The 16,878-nt window shown below is 42.5% G+C and overlaps 1 protein-coding gene across 1 annotated transcript in view; it reads right to left on the reverse strand.

Annotated features, from left to right (window-relative positions):
- The window catches only part of ARHGAP28 (Rho GTPase activating protein 28), a 220,910-nt gene that overhangs the window by 186,351 nt on the left and 17,681 nt on the right, over nucleotides 1-16,878 (reverse strand). The window lies entirely within an intron of this gene.

Genomic DNA, 16,878 nt, shown 5'->3' on the forward strand with positions numbered 1-16,878 from the left:
GGAATCCCTGTTTCTAGGAAACTGGAAACCCGCTGTGATCCTTCGGGGCTTGGGCTAGCTGCTCTAGCAGTTGTTCTTGCTTTGTTTCTTTTTCTTTTCCTTTTCTCATCGCTCCCCTCCCCACCCCCACCCCGAAAAGAGACGCTTATCCCTTCGCTAAGAACATTTCCTGCCTGGCAGCAAGAAGTGAGAGAGAGAAACCTTGCCTGGGGAGCCTGGGCTGAGGAGGGAGAGGGGCCAGGTCTACAACGTGTGGTCTCGGGAAGAGAGGAAGAAAATGGGACACTCTCTCATTTAAAGCATCCACATCAAAAATTGGAAGAACCGGATTACGTTGCCAAGTATTGGTCAAGTTACAATAAACTTGATTTCCTTTTGGGCAGGTAACTCCCTCTTACAGCAAGCAGAAAACCTCCCTGGCTCACCCTCACTCAGTGCCACTGCAACCAGACTCCACCTCAGCCCACACCCCTTCCCGCCTCCCAATACCGATTAAATTAAGATACTGCTTTCAGCTTGTCTGAAAATCAGACTTGACTCTCTGGGCTGAAGACGGCGTTTTTCCAGAGGTCTTTATTTAGGAAGAAAGGTATGGCAGGGAAGCAGGGAAAAAGAGATCAGAACCGATTCTCAGTTATTTTACCTATGTAGACTAACAGCACAAAGGGGAAGACAACATGCTTAACAATTTAAAAAGGGAGCCAGAAAATGACTCCTTTTTTCACACCCTAACAAGGTGTTTTACCTGTCGTCTCTCACACTCCTCTGGGAGCTAGATGAAGGGAAGTTAGTTTACCCCTTACTGAGGGTGACCTGAGTCTAGATGACTAACATCTCAGAATGCTTCTGCATCTGGAAAATGAGGAAAACAATATTCTCTTCCCGGGGTTAAAAGCACCACATACATAGTAGGTTCTCAAGACAGGCTGGTTCTCTCTGCTGCTTCCTTCACATTATCAAGAGAGACGTTTATTTTCACTGCACTTTGGAAGGTTGGGAAAGCAAAAAACAAAAACAAACAAAAAACCCCGAAAAACTCCAAAATGCTTCTTAGAAAATATGTTGTTGATTAAAATGGTAGGATGACTAAAATACCGTTTATGTGTTGGATCCTGTTCCTTAGCTCTCTAAACAGTTCTATGGGGGTGGATAGTAGTATTATCCCAATTTTATCAATCAAAATTTATCAAACAAAAGTGTATGCAAAAGGTACATACAAAGAATGCTTCATTCTTCAAAAATTTCAGATACAAAGACGTATCTGTTTGCCTACTAAATTCGATACCAAATGCATCAAAACTAAGATAAGACTTTCTTAAAATATAAAACAAATTCATCATGTAATTATTGATACATATCTACAATGCTTCAACTAAAACTTTGGGGCCAGATACATTTCAGAATTTATAAAGATGTTTTATTTTCAAAAGGTAATTTGATACAGGTACCATTTAGTATAGTTTGGGACAGCACTCTTTATTCAAACTTTATTCAAACTATAAAAGCCTCACATTTATTCAGATCAGGTTTGTCACCAAGTAAGTTTTGGCACTAAACTTTTTAAAAACATGTGATTTTTAAAGCTTTTTGCATTTTGGAATTACCATAAGGAATTACAGTAGTGGAACTTTTTCTGGACATGGAATTTTTCTGCTTGGCATTTTTTTCCCCCGAACTGTAGATTCGGAATTTTAAATACCTGTAGGGCATCTCCTCATGAATATTTTGGCCATAGCTATCTCAAGATGTCCAAAAGTACAGTGGTACCCCCTCATGCCAGCTGTCGTAGCCCAGCCCTCTCTCTCATGCATTCACATTTATTTTTAATTTTTTTTTAATGTTTATTTATTTTTGAGAAAGAGAGACAGAGTATGAGTGGGCGAGGGGCAGAGACAGAGGAAGACACAGAACCCAAAGCAGGCTGGCTCCAGGCTCTGAGCTGTCAGCACAGAGCATGATGAGAGGCTCAGGCTCAAGAACCTAGAAATCATGACCTGAGCCCAAGTAGGATGCTTAACCAACTGAGCCTCCCAGGCACCCCTATTTTATTTTTAAAGTTTATTTACTTATTTTGAGAGAAACAGAGACAGCATGAATCGGGAAAGGGCTGAGAGAGGGAAAGAGAATCCCAAGCAGGCTCCATGCTGCCAGCACAGAGCCCGATGGAGGGGGTCTGCATGAAACCGGGAGGTCATGATCAGAGCTAAAACCAAGAGTCTGACACTTAACTGACTGAGCCCCCGACCCAGGCACCCCTGCATTCACATTTTGGACACCCGGAGTCACTAGGACTTCTCCCTCCAATCTCTTACATCACATCTGTCATTTCTTTCTCAAAATATCTGCCAACAGGGGCACCTGGGTGGCTCAGTTGGTTAAGCGTCTGACTTCGGCTCAGGTCATGATCTCATGGTTCATGGGTTCAAGCCCCGCGCTGGGCTCTGTGCTGGCAGCTAGGAGCCTGGAACCTGTTTCAGATTCTGTGTCTCCCTCTCTCTCTCTCTCTGCCCCTCCCCTGCTCACGCTCTGTCTCTGTCTCAAAAATAAATAAACTAAAAAAATAAAAATATAATATCTGCCAACAATTCCTTTTATTCCCGATGCTGTGGTTTTGTTCTTATATCACCATCTCTTGCCTAGGTCACGGCCATCTTTCTTCGACATAGATTACTTTCAACCACTTTCCTCTAAAACCCTCCTCCTCTTCAAAGTGCTGGTAGAATGACTCTCCTAAAACACAGTTCCTTCCCTCCTCAAAAGCCCTCAGTTGTAACTCACTTGCTACAAAATAAAGTCCAAACTCTTTTAAATAGGTGCTCCTTAATCTACTTTGATCACCTATTACTTTTTTACTCCCAAGACCCTGTGGCCCACTCAAACCAGCCTGTCCTGCCCTCTTAATCTTTGCCTTTGCTCTTACCTGTCATTTTCCTATCTAGAAATCCTTGAAAACCCTCTACCCACTGCCATGAAGCGTTCTCACGTGTTCCTAATTCAAAGTCATCCCTCTTGCTTCTGTTATAAGAACAATCTCACTCTGCCACGTAGTTAGAACACAGTAAGCCAAAACTGGGCCCATGGCACAAGGAGCTACTAGATCATAGTGGGTTTTTCCACTGAGCCTACATATGGTCAAGAAAGCCCTCTCGAAACAGAGCCTCCAACAGCAAGGCAGCTCTGAGATGAAATTATTTGCTAACCTAGGATTGCATTATTATTTGCCAACAAATTAGTGTCCTTTACTAAATTGCAATGTACTAGAATGGCTAGTGTTATATTTTTGTCTTTGTACTCCAGAGCCCATAGATTTTTAGAGTAGGCAATCAACAAAGAATATCTGTAAAATAAACAAACATATGAATCAATAAATGAAGGAGCTAGCACTCTCTAGTGCAGTACTTCTGATCTTTCACGGTAGCCAAGGAATCAGTCTAAATGATTTGTAAGTCTGTACAGCACTATAAACTATGACTACTAGCTACAAAAAAAAAAGTGTCACTTGTACGTATTAATATTTGTTGAAGGTAGGCATATACTACCGACTTAATAAAATACAACTCCAAGCATTCTTGAGTGTTTGAGTTTCAGAAAGATGTAGGGGGCATACGTTGGATATTATAGAATATGCTGTACAGATAGGGGTACATGTACCCCAATGTTCATTGCAGCACTCTCAACAATAGCCAAAACATGGGAGGAGCCTAAGTGTCCATCAACTGATGAATGGATGAAGACGATGTGGTTTATCTACACAATGGAATACTACATGGCAATGAGAAACAATGAAATCTGGCCATGTGTAGCAACATGGATGGAACTTGAGGGTGTTATGCTGAGCGAAATAAGTCAGGCAGAGAAGGACAGCTACCATATGTTTGCACGTATAGAAGGATTAGGAGAAACTTAACGGAAGACCGTGGGGGAGAAGAAAGGGGTAAAAATAGTGAGGGAGAGGGAGGGAGGCAAACCATGAGAGACTCTTGAATGCTGAGAACAAACTGAGGACTGATGGGTGTGGGGGGAGGGGGGGGGTGATGGGCATGGAGGAGGGCACTTATGGGGATGAGCACTGGGTGTTACATGGAAACCAACTTGACAATAAACTATTAAAAAAAAAAAGAATATGCTGTGCAGAACATTTTCCTTTTGCCCTCCAGACCCACTTGCCACCCTCACGACTCTGTGGGGGCCTCAGCAGCTCACCTTCTGGTCTGCACCTCTGAGCCCCCTCGCCTCTGGTTTCAGGTAGGGTGCCGCCAAAGAAAGGCACTAGCGGGACCTCTGCAGGGAAGAGGAACAGCCAGCTTGGGCATGTGTTTCTCGAACTTCTCTGCTGCATTTGCTACCAGCTGGCTCCTTCTACCTCAAGGCCATAGCTGCTGACAGTGGCCTCTTCCCAGGCTGCTCTCTCTGGATTACAGTAATACTACCTCTATCTGGCCCTTCAAACCTAGGGGTACTTGCTCAAAACTCCTGGTGCACCAAGTAAACTCTCCACTGGCTCTACTGCACCATCACTGTTGGTCCCTCAACCCACCCACAGACAATCCCTTTACTAAGCTCTCCTCATTCACTTGTGCCGAGTGCCCCCATCTCTTCCTGCCGAGATGCTGACTGATAGGTATCCTCGCTGAGATCTGGGGCAGTATCCTATAGGCAAAAACATTAGTATGTCTGCAATAGACTGTAAAAATACACACACCAGGAGGGAAAAACACAACCGATAAACAGCCTCCTGTCAGTTCAGGTGATTTACCACTAGAGAAGTTCAAGTCTGAACAAGTTTTAGTCATATGATTCACGAAAAAGCTCTCAGATTAGAGAAATTTGGTGATTTTAGAATTATAGATATGGGACTGTGGATCTGATAGAGTCTATTAACATTTTTGGCATCCTGGGAACCACTGGGCTAGGGGTTCACAGCACAAGGCTGTGACAGCTGGCTCAGCAGGAGAGTAACCAGGGATCCTGGGACGGACTATCAATCTGGGAACTGGGTTGACAGACTGCCCCAACAGTGGACAGTGGGCCTTCAGAGCACAGAAATAGCATTGGCATTTGGAGTAAAAACAATGGGAGAGGGAAAATTGCAGTTTCCTGTGCATGCAGCTCTGGATGTCACTGCAGCAGCCAGCACTGGACTGAGAAAAGAACCTGGGTCAGCACCAGCTCTGCCACCAACAGAACACAGGACCGGAGCAAGTCGCTGAACTACAGACCTGTTTCTTCACGCGTAGAAGACATAAAACAGCCTACATTTATGGCATACTTACCATGTGCCTGGTTCTACTCTAGGCATCAGAACCTCAATTCATGAAATGCTCATGGCAGCTTTCTGACAGAGGTATTACTGCTAGCATCTTCATTTTACAGTTGGAGCAACTGGCTGCATTAACTTGTCCGATGTCACCCAGGCCAGGATGTGGCAAAGCTGGGATTCAAACCCAGGGAGTCTGGCTCCCTGATATTCTATTTCTCTTTCATGAAATGGTTTGCTGAGATTCAACATACACTCCTCCTTTATATTGTAATGAAATAGGTCGTTGGGTTTATATTTCTTTGTGGCAGCTCTCCATAAACCTAGTTAGCATTTAGGAGGATAGATCTCACTAGCATATAATAACAATGAAAACAGTAATACATGAAGAAGGAATTACACGTATTTTCAATGTACAATAGTAAGGTAGTTCACAATTTCTTTATATATAAGAGCAGTTCATTAATGGCTCTTGGAATGTGTTAATTCAGTATTTCAATCTACCTTGTAAATTTGTCAGTCAATACACACATATAAGGCATTTAGAGGATCTTATCATATAGGAACCCTAGCTGCACAAAGACCGCACTTTCCAAAGAAACAGAGGACACAGAGTGGTGGACCAAAGAGGGTCAGACGGTTAAATCGTAATTATGAATTTGTCTGTATTACTTTAACTTCTATTTCAATTTTCTAACTGAAAAGTAGGGAATCTCCTCTGACAGTTGATGGGAAGATAAAATGAAGGAGCATCTTTAAAACATCAATCATAATGCTAAGCAATCTTAGATGTTCAAGAGATATTAGTTCCTTCTCTCTTTCTTACTATCTCCTGCCACCTGTCCTCCACCTCAGCCCTTCTAGAAGCATCATTTAAGTTCAACGGTCAAGAGTAAACAACCTGATCTCAGGAATTCCAAAGGCATTTCATAACCTTTACTGAAAGATGAGTCAGATTCAACTCACATAATGACTTAAGCCTCACCAACCCTGGCCCCTGGCAGTAAGTATTATGAAGTATGGTGATATTCCAACATATTCGATCCTACCAGGAAAGGCAAGAAAACAGAGCATTTATGCAAAACCTTAATGTGGACAAAAGAAAAGTGCCTCTTGTGGCCTTGGCTGCTTATCGGGCAAAGCTGCTGCTGGGATAATCACTCACTCCCCGAACAGGAAAACAGCTGCAGCTGCGTCAGTCTTTGTAGCTGCCAGGCTCTCAGCAAGAGGGCTTGAAGTGACATGGTCACTAGTCCTATCTCACAGGAAATGAGGGCACAGTTCTCTCCCACCGAGGGGAACATGTTAATTCTATCAAAACTCCACTTTACATGCATTCCCACTTCCCCAACATTCTCTAGAAAGATTGGGTCCTGGCACCCGGGTGGCTCAGTCGCTAAGCATCTGACTCTTGATTTTGGCTCAGGTCATGATCTCACAGTCGTGAGATGGGGCCCCACGTAGTTCAGGGAGGATTAGGCTGCTTCGGATTCTCTCACTCTCTCTCTGCCCCTCCGCCACTTTTGTGCTCATGCACACGCACCCACTCTGTCTCTTAAAACCAATAAACTTTAAAAAATTTGCACCAGACTTATAAAAAGTTGCATTAAAATTTTCCTTTTCAAACTGCCCTTGTCTAAGATTATACTAAATCTTTAAATGAATTTGACAACTTTTTTGTTCAGCTCTCCATTCGAATTTAAAAAAAAAAATTAATGTTTATTTTATTTTTGAGAGCGAAAGTGAGACAGAGGATCTGATGTGGGCTCTGCACTAATAGCAGAGAGACCAAAGCGGGGCTCGAACTCACAAACAGTGAGATCATGACATGAGCTGAGGTTGGATGCTTAACCAACTGAGCCACACAGACACCCCTAGAATTTTTATATGACCTCTTCCTTGCAAGTTCTTGCTATCCTGAAATATTTCTCAAAACTTACTGGCACTAACTAAATTATACAAATTTGTTTCCTGAGTGGTCTTATGACAAAGATTTTTTTTTAAATTGTTTTGTTTTGTTTATTTTTGAGAAAGAGAGAGACATAGCACAAGCAGGGGAGGGTCAGAGAGAGAGGGAGACACAGAATCTGAAACAGGCTCCAGGCTCTGAGCCGTCAGCACAGAACCCGATGCAGGGCTTGAACTCATGAACCACGAGATCATGACCTGAGCTGAAGTCAGACAGTTAACTGAGTGAGCCACCCAGACGCCCCATGACAAAGATTTTTTTAGACTGCTCTGATTTTCCTATTGCTTTCTTAGCATCTACTTTTAAAGAGATACCAAATCCTATTCTTCAGTAATTGTTCTGTGCTCTATGATCAATTTGGTAATTGGGTTAAGCACACTTAACGCACCTTAACTCACCACAAGAACCCATCAGCCAGGTCAAGACTCATGTTATTTATGTCATGGATATAACTGAGTCACTTAAGTGACTTAAATGACTCCTACAAATAAACTAAATCATTATTGATTGGAAATAAATCACTACCAATATACCCAGGCAGAGTAGGGGAAGAAAATAGATCAGCCACAGACATTTGGTCTACAAAAAACTTGCATTATGGAATACTTTCCAGAGTGCTATATTTTGCAATTATACAAGGGCTTTATTTATTCATCCTTCCCTCCATCTATCCCAAGCATCATCACTAGTGCCTACAATACGAAGCACCAAGAATGTAAAAAGAAATACGAATTTGAAAGCACAGTCTCTGCAAGAGGTAAGAGTAAGGGCTGGAGTAGGAGGTCATCAATGAACACTTCCCAGGGGAGATAATGCTAGAGAGGGGTCTTAAAAGATGAATAACAATTGGGCAGCTCAGGAGTAGGTGTGGGCAGTTGGGGCGATGAGAAGGGCATTTCTGAAAGAGATAAGAGACTGAAAAAAAGGCAAAGAGGTAAACAATGTAGCACATACAGGGAAACATCTTTAGCTTTGCCGGACAGCAAGGTATAAAGAAGAGAATGGCTGGAGATGAAGCTAGATTTGGAGGCCAGGCATTGGGGTAGGGGTGGGGGGGATCTGAAAGCTACGCAAAGTGTTTAAACTTTACCCTCAAGTTCAGATGGGAAATCCTCTATAGGTTTCAAACAGGGTAGTACTGGGATCCACTTGTGCTCTTAGACGGTCCCTTAGGGCTCTGCACAACCTGGTGTGCACTCAGCTCTTCTGACCCACATCTCGTGTGCCTCCCAGCCTCCTGTGGAGAAGAATGCACACTGGAGCCTGGGAAAAAAGAAAGCCAGTTGTAAATGGCCAGATGTTAAGCCCCAAACAGAATCCTAAGACGAAGCCCAAGATGGATTTTAAATAGCTGTTTAGGGGGCACCTGGGTGGCTTAGTCGGTTAAACGTCCGACTTTCGCTTAGGTCATGATCTCGCTGTTCGTGGGTTCGAGCCCCGCGTCGGCCTCTGTGCTGACTGCCAGCTCAGAGCCTGGAGCTTATTTCAGAGTCTGTGACTCCCTCTCTCTCTGACCCTCCCCTGTTCACACTGTCTCTCTCTCTCTCCTAGAAATAAATAAAAACATTTAAAAAAAATAAATAGCTGTTTAGAAGTTCACCTTAATGCCTCAGCAAGGAAGCTGAGAAAAGGACCCCTACCAGTCCCCTCTGTCACTAGCTCATTACTACAGATCAGTTACCTCTTTTATTTACAGTCACCCCGGGCAGGACAGCCCAGCTGACTTGGAAAGCGATGAAATAAGCACACCAGGCTTCCAGGGAGTTGAGAAGGGGAGAACAGGTCAGTGAGATGCTCAGGGAGCAGTATGGCATGCAGGGGTACCAACAAGGAGGCAAGGCTTATTATGAGAGTTCTCTGGTTGCAAGCCACAAAAACATTTCTGATTCTGAAACAAGGAACGATGTTTTAGAAAGAGCATGAGACCGTCACGTGATGGGAGGTCAAAGCTGAAGAACAAGATTTGGGACAGAAAAGAGAACACAATCTTGCCAGAATACGGTCCTGCCAGGGTACTTCCTATAAAATTAACCGATTTTAATGTTTTCCTGTCTTTGCTTTATTCTTCTCAGGACACAGAATATCAGAACATTGCATCAGATTGTCTGTGCTTAGGTTGCACACTTATCTTCCATTAGGCAGTCCTGGGTGTTAAAAGAAACAGTCTGGCTGACCGTGGCCTTTACCAACCCCCTTGCCTTCTATAACGCTAAGCCAGCCCCCGAGATATCACACCATGTTAAAGGAAAGTCCCCAAATTGACATCTGGGTACATTTAGGTAGCAGGAGTGGATTCTGAGACACCCACAAATAATCAGTGTTTATTAGAGCAGGGTCTGGTGAAGGCTCAGGCAGGCAGAGCTGGCCTGAAAGCACCGGCCACATGAGGCATAGTCAGGTTATGGGGTTAAAGACACCTAAGAGCTGAGAAGGGAAGAGATCTTACAGAGAGTGAAGTGAAGAAAAACACACTCGTCCACTTTGCAGTTTTGCCTAGATTGTGGCCCTGAATGAAGGGGGTCTTATTTCCTGAAGTTCACAAATCAAATGGACCTGTGATTTTGTGATGAGACTAGAATGGTTCAAATCTATATTGGCTCATCAGTTCTCAAATATGGCTCAGATTACATTGTTTAATAAGATTTACATGAGCTGACCTGAGTCACATGGGTCTGGAGACATATAATTAAAAAGTATAATTAAGTAAGTTTGTGAAATGGTGGTTAAAAATAGTAACCGTGGAGGGCCTCTGGGTGGCTCAGTGGGTTAAGTGTCCCACTTCAGCCCAGGTCATGATCTTGCAGTTCGTGAGTTCAAGCCCTGCGTTGAGTTCTGTGCTGACAGCTCAAATCCTGGAGCCTGCTTTGTATTCTGTGTCTCCCTGTCTCTCTGCCCCTGACCCAGTTGCATTCTGTCTCTCTTTCAAAAATTAATAAACATTAAAAAATAAATAAATAAAAATAGTAATGGTGGAAGGAAGGCAGGGTTTGAAGCAGGACAGACATAGAAGTAAACTGTTTCTTCCATTTAGTGCTGTAGAACTATAGGCATTTACTTAATCTCTCTGAGATCATCTGATTTTTCTCATCTGTAAAATGAGATGGTAATATTTACCATACAGAGTTGTTGGCCAGGACTTAAAAAGGAAAACTTATAAAATCGCTGTGTACATAATGCTCAATAAACATACATTCCTTTTATTATGCTACACTTTCAAGAAGCTGTTATTCTACCTTCTACTTTATTAGCAATACCTATTCGAGGTTCCGGGGAAATTCAATACATTCTAGCCACCATTATTAGTCAACCAAAGAAGATAATTCAATACACTCCGAAGATTATAAATATTTCTACAGAAAGGGTTATGACCGAGTTAACAGAGCCATGCACAGACACTGAGCAGGAGAACTGCAGGAAATGGATGTTTGTCAGTTGCAACATTATTCAGTGATGTATCTAGTTATTACTGATTATTATCCAGCTCAAAAAAGTCACAGAAAGCCTGAATGCCTTGACATAGGCCGGAATACTGGTGTGCCCCTGGAGAGGAAGTCTTGATTCACAGCACTGGTATTCCAGATCAGTCATTTCTGGTTGGTTTCTCAGAAGGCAGCTCGCACACTTAGTATAACATCTGGTACAAGGTAAGCTTCAACAACTACTTAATGAATAGGAGCATTCCTCCACTTAATCCTCCATTTTTACACCTGCAAATGTAAAATGAAACTACAGGTCTGCTACCTGACTGTGCCTTTCTCAAAACAAAGTGGGAGGACTGGAGAGTCATAAGAGAGCAGAGCCAACGGGCCCCAGCACTAGAGAAAAGGATGCTGTGTAACTCATGTCCCGGCACTTGTAAAATGCAGCCCCATTAGAATGGTTTCAAAAAGAGGAGTATAAGGCTAAAAGAGACAATAGTGGCAGTAATAAAACTTGTGTTGGAGGGAGAGGCCAATTCTGAGCTCTGCTCTGTCGCGTCATAGCCACGAGACCGTATATTACATTGATTTATATTTCTTCTGATCCCTTTCTCTGGAATATCACCCCGAATGTTTTTTCACAGGAGCCCTCCTTGGGCTATGTGGTTTGGATTGAGCATACCCAGNCCATAGAAGTCAGACCTGGGTGCAGCTGGCCCACTTACCTGGGACCTCTGCCAGACCTTCACAACAATATTTTTGTTTTCTCTGTAAGGACAGTGCAACCCTGCAGCTGCAAACAGCCAGCTTGCCACCCCAAAATGTGTGTGATACATCTGGAAGCCAAGAAGCAGAGATGCTGGGGATCCTCCTGACAGCATCGTTCGACCCTCTATTCTAAGGCAGGTCTGAAGTAAATACTACCACTTTTGCTGCTTAAACTAATATAAGTTGGGTTCTTCTCTCTTACAACCACATAACAATAATAACAGCCAGCACTCACATGGCTGTAAACTCTGTTTCTTCCATTTAGTGCTGTTGGACTATGAGCCTCTACTTAATCTCTCTGGGATCTGATTTTGGTTTCAAGCACTGGACTCACTTAATCCCCACAACAACTCCACAAGGAGCTACCCTCATTATCATCCTGTCCACTTTGCAGATGGGAAATGGGAGCACAGAAAGGTTAACTCACTCAAGGTCACACATCTAGAAAGAGACAGAGGTGGAATTCAACCCAGGGAATCTGGCACCAGGGTCCAGGAACTTAGCAACTACACCACGCTGCTTCTTTGTTGCCCAGACCAGTATCATGAACTTGGGGGAAAAGTAACTCAACATCTCTGAGCCTTCCATGTAAGGAGCAAATACACAACGTTTTATCAGAGTAGGCTATTAGTAAATAGTAGTGACTGCAGTATTTGCATTTCCCTACTTCATTCCAATTCCTTCATTCTGAGTGATGCTTGGTCGGGGGGAATATATGACCTTATATTTACAAACAGCTTTGGGGATTTGGAATGAATGCTGGGTTCTAAGAATCATGATAGTCTATTCCCTAAAAACAAGTAACAGTTTTGTTCCTTTCCACAGAGAAAGAACGAACCACAGTTTGGACCTCATAATTTGATTGTCTCTCCTTGTCACCATCATATGTAGTAGTAAATAATCACTTGAGGCTTAACTATTTTTAAAAAATCCTCTCATAGTGACTGAAAAAAGGATGATATGCTTGAGAAAGACTTAGTATACCCTTAACAGTGCTTCAAGGAATTCAGAATCCCTTTGTTCTGAATTCATTTTGACTGCTAATGGTGGGAAAAGGCTGTATTTCCTAAATTAGATGAATTCCTGTTCTCTACAGATTACAAGTCTGATCCAAGTGAAATATAATTCTAAAGATAATGTGAATAGGAGAAATTTACCTTCAGATAACTGCAGTCATTTAGAGTCTGCTTCTGTTATGCTTTTTATCCTCCTTGTAGCTCGTCCTTTCTTACTTGGATCTGTTCTCTGCAGACGTAGGACGAACTAGCCACTTCCCTCTTCTTTGCCAGTTTGCTTTTCCAGGTCCCTCTGGTGAAGGGCAATGTGATCAGTGCTGAGGCATTCCTGGGTGGAGCCACTTGGCTGTAGCTACTGAAGGGAAAGCCCATCCCATTTATCTCCCTAATTATAAAACTATAGTATTGGGTGTGGGTGAGATACTTAATACAGTTCTAGTTGTTCTATTCATTCATGTATTTATTCCTTGATTTGCTTATTACACGTAAGTTTATAAATTTATATATTTCTTGAGAGCATATATGCCAGACAACATTCCTGGTTCTGAGAATACAAACTCAGTGAAATAACATTATGAAATTTATTCCTATGCTTTCATTTCCCATGTCCCAATAAAAGAGTCTTCCTGTTTAGTCAAAGAGTAAAACTGTTTTGGTGTGAATTCTCCAAAGGAGAATCGTGAGCAGATCGAAGAAGAGCAACATGATCTCATGGCGAGCAGGTGACAGAGCAGAGATCAGAACTGGCCTCTCTGTCCAACACAAGTTTTATTACTGTGACTATTGTTGCGTTTAGCTTTACACTCCTGTCTTCAAAGCCATTCTAACAGGGCACAACTCTAGGGCACAGTCACACAGCACCTATTGTCTGTTTCTGAGAATCTTCGCACTGCTCTCCTATGATTTTTGAGTCCTCCTACTTTTTAGAGGAAGTTGCAGTAAGATAACAGGCCTGTACTTACATTTTCGCATTTGCAGATATAGAAATTTATAAAGTTGTCAGAATTGGGACAGAGAAACAGCTAAAGCTTTACAGTCAGATTTTCATTTTCAAGGTGGGCCCTTGAAGGACATTCCAGATACACTAGACAAGAAAACTAAGATTTTTATGACTAGAGCTCAGCACTTGAGTTTCCTAAATTGTAAAAACTTCCATTAATATCAAAGCAAAGTGTGGAAGACTGAATGTGGAGATTTTTAAACCGTAAGTTAGGCTGCAGCCAGTGATGTAAAGAGAAGGGCAGTATTGCTTCCACACAGAGGCGACTTGAAAACTCTCAAAGCTTGGGAGACATGCAAAGAGAACACTGAATTACACTCAAGAAGGACTATCCGATCTGCCCCTTCCTGGCTTAAATCCATGGGATGCAGAGTAATATGAACAGTAGGTTTGAGTATTCAAGGATGGAGAAGCTTACATGCCATCCCCACCTGAAACTCTGGGATGAGGCACCCTGCGAAGAGCCTCAGATGACCTCCCAGAAACTGTCATGGAAGACCTAGAGAGGACCAGTAATTTCCCATGTCCCCCAGTGAGAAATGGCTGGCAAGCTCTCGGAGGAATCACTATAGCTAAGATGAAATGACTTTGTGGCAGAGGGCCTCACAGTTAAGAGCCCAAGAGAGCCCCAGGGTGAGCGAGATCGGAGGTGAGGTCCTAATAAGCAGGGGGAGAATGTGAGGGCTCCCAAGGAGCACTGCCTATGCCTACAGAGTGAATAAGGAGCTCCCCTGCAGTGGGGGCATGTGAACAGCCACCTCTCCCCACCTCCCACCACCAAAGACTAGAGCAGATGAGCAAAGTCTGGGGGACCGCACCATTCCCACAATGTTGCAAATGTCTCCCATACCCAGACACAATCTCAGGACCAAGCAAAAGACAAGAATCCACCACAGAAAAAAAGAACCATAATGGGAAGTTGGAACTTAGAATAAGCTTAAATTGTGAATTTAGTGATTTCCTAAAAAAGACTTCTTTAAACCAAGATGCTGATTATTTCTGAAGTGGTATAACAGAGTTGAGTTCAAGGATAGATGAATAAAGGTACACCTTCAGTAAGCTGGGCTTGTGACTCTATTCAAAACCCACTACCTGAAGATAGATGAGATAAAACTCCCTTAAGCACATAATCTAGGGAGTTATTAAAAGGTGAGGCACTGAAGCTAGGAGTTTTCTGCCTTATAATTTTGCATATAATTAGTCTTGACATTTTATGAATAAATACATTTCATGCTTGTAAACTAGGCCTATGGGGGCTAAATGAGAATAAACCCTAGGGCCAGAAGAGCTCATGTTTTACTGCAGGAATATGATGTCATTTGAGGGGCGCCTGGGTGGCTCAGTTAAGCATCAACTTTGGCTCAGGTCATATCTCATGGCTCACTGGTTTCGAGACCCGTGTCGGGCTCTGTCAGCTCAGAGCCTGGAGCCTGCCTCAAGTTCTTGTCTCTGTCTCCACCCCTCCACTGCTCGCACACTGTCTCCCTATCTCTCAAATATAAAGAAAAAAAAAAAGAAAGAAATATGATGCCATTTGAGAAAAACACAGTAGAGCTGGATGAAAGCCCAGTAAAGGACAATCTAACTAATCACTAAGTTGAGAAAGATGCTGGACAAAAAAGAAATACTACAAAGATAAACCAGTCAAGAAATGAAAATGCTGAGAAAGAACAGATTGATGTCTCTGTTTTTTTTTTCTAAAATACTGCATAAGCCATTACTCGATTATGATTTAAAAAAATAAAAAATGGGTGGGCTAACTCCAGAGTCTGATTCACTCTGACAATTTTTTTGGCCTAATAAACCCCACATGATATCAGAAGTAACATGATCTTAAGTATTTGTGTTTTTATGTGCCAAGGAGGCAGGCAAGGTTCTTATGGTATGTTGTTACTGGTGTTGCCCCGTTAATGTCTCAGCAATGCAGGATCTGTTGCAGGACAGCCTCCACTCAAGGAGGGATTTTCCTCCAAGACATTTTAAGACCAGACACTGAGAAAACCCAGATGTGATGTAGAAGAATGCTTGTTACCCAATGAAACCCCAGCCACAGCAACGCTGTCCACATGGAGCACGCTCAGGAGAGGTTCAGAGAGCTGCAGATTCGGACGGTCACTCCCAGGGCAACAAGTCCCACCTCTCAGGGTGGGCTTTGGGAAAATGCATAAGAAATGGCTTCATTTGGTACCCAGGACTCTGACGCAAGAAGGAGACATCTCCGGACAGAGCAGATATCGAGTTGTGGAAGCAATCTGAGCCATGTGGCAGAAAAGGTGGCTGGGGCCAGCAAGGCCATTCAATCATGATAGTTAAAGCACTGTCATCAATTCCTTAGCAAGGAAGAAACAGACACCTGTACAAAAACATACTCTGCTTTCTTTATAGTTACTAGTTGCTTTTACATGTTCAAAATTGTAAGAAGATCTTATTACAGAGTATGGGGTTTAGTCATTCTCAACAAATGCTTTTGATGTCTCCATAAAAATCTAAGTTAAATATCCCCTCTAGAGGCATGGATCCTGACTGGTTATTAAAATTGAAATTCTAGTAGAGTGGCAAGGACTTTTTTTTTTTTGATGAGTTTGCTAAATGCGATATACTTACTCACGCTTCTCCAGCTCCTGTCCCCTATCCTCTTTCCAAGACGTGCAATCTCACGGTGCTTTGAATCTCTTGTGTATCTAAGCTGGAGGATGTGATTTTCTCCACACACTCTTCTAAGTCAGCATGGAAGGTCCCCAAACTTGTGCCAGTGGTGCTGGAGCTGATTTGTGTTGGCTCATAAAAGCTGGTTATTAAACTTTTAGGAATTTTGTGAGCCAGTTGTTAGACACAGCTATTACTAAAATTAAATTATATAAACTTACAATTAAATAAATTACATTTGAAACAAAGGTAGGAAATACTAATTACTTAATTACATTTTACTATTTTTATGCCTTTAAGGCTGTTTATGTCTGTCATTCCTGATAGTGGAAACACAGTACAATGGTGTGCTACTGTGAGTCTCTTCCAGCTCTGTGTTCAGTAACATCATGTCAGTAGTTCGAAAGTGGCCATGGGGGGGCTATTGATGCCAAGAAAATTAGCAAATTACTGCACAGGAGGGCTTGTTGATTGCCAAGAATTTAAGGAGTGAAGGAGAAAGTGTTCACAATACAGATTAAACCTACAAGTATGTTGTATCTGTAGCCATTATGTCGTAAATAACACAAACAAATATTCTTCCATTATTCAAAGACTATTTTCTGATTCGGCAAAGTGACTCATGTATCTACAAAAGAGTGATATTCTGGCATAGGTCTTGATTGTTTTGGCTGTTGTCTCCCTGATTAACATAAATGCAAATACCAACCTATATTCATGTCAGAATACACTCATTCATCAATTGCTACCATGGATTACCAACGGATAAAAGGGTTCAGTCAGGAAAAAAAAAAAAATCAATG

This window comes from Crocuta crocuta, unplaced genomic scaffold (genome assembly GCF_008692635.1).
Source record: "Crocuta crocuta isolate KB4526 unplaced genomic scaffold, BGI_CrCroc_1.0 scaffold26, whole genome shotgun sequence".
In the NCBI taxonomy this organism is placed as follows: Eukaryota; Metazoa; Chordata; class Mammalia; order Carnivora; family Hyaenidae; genus Crocuta; species Crocuta crocuta.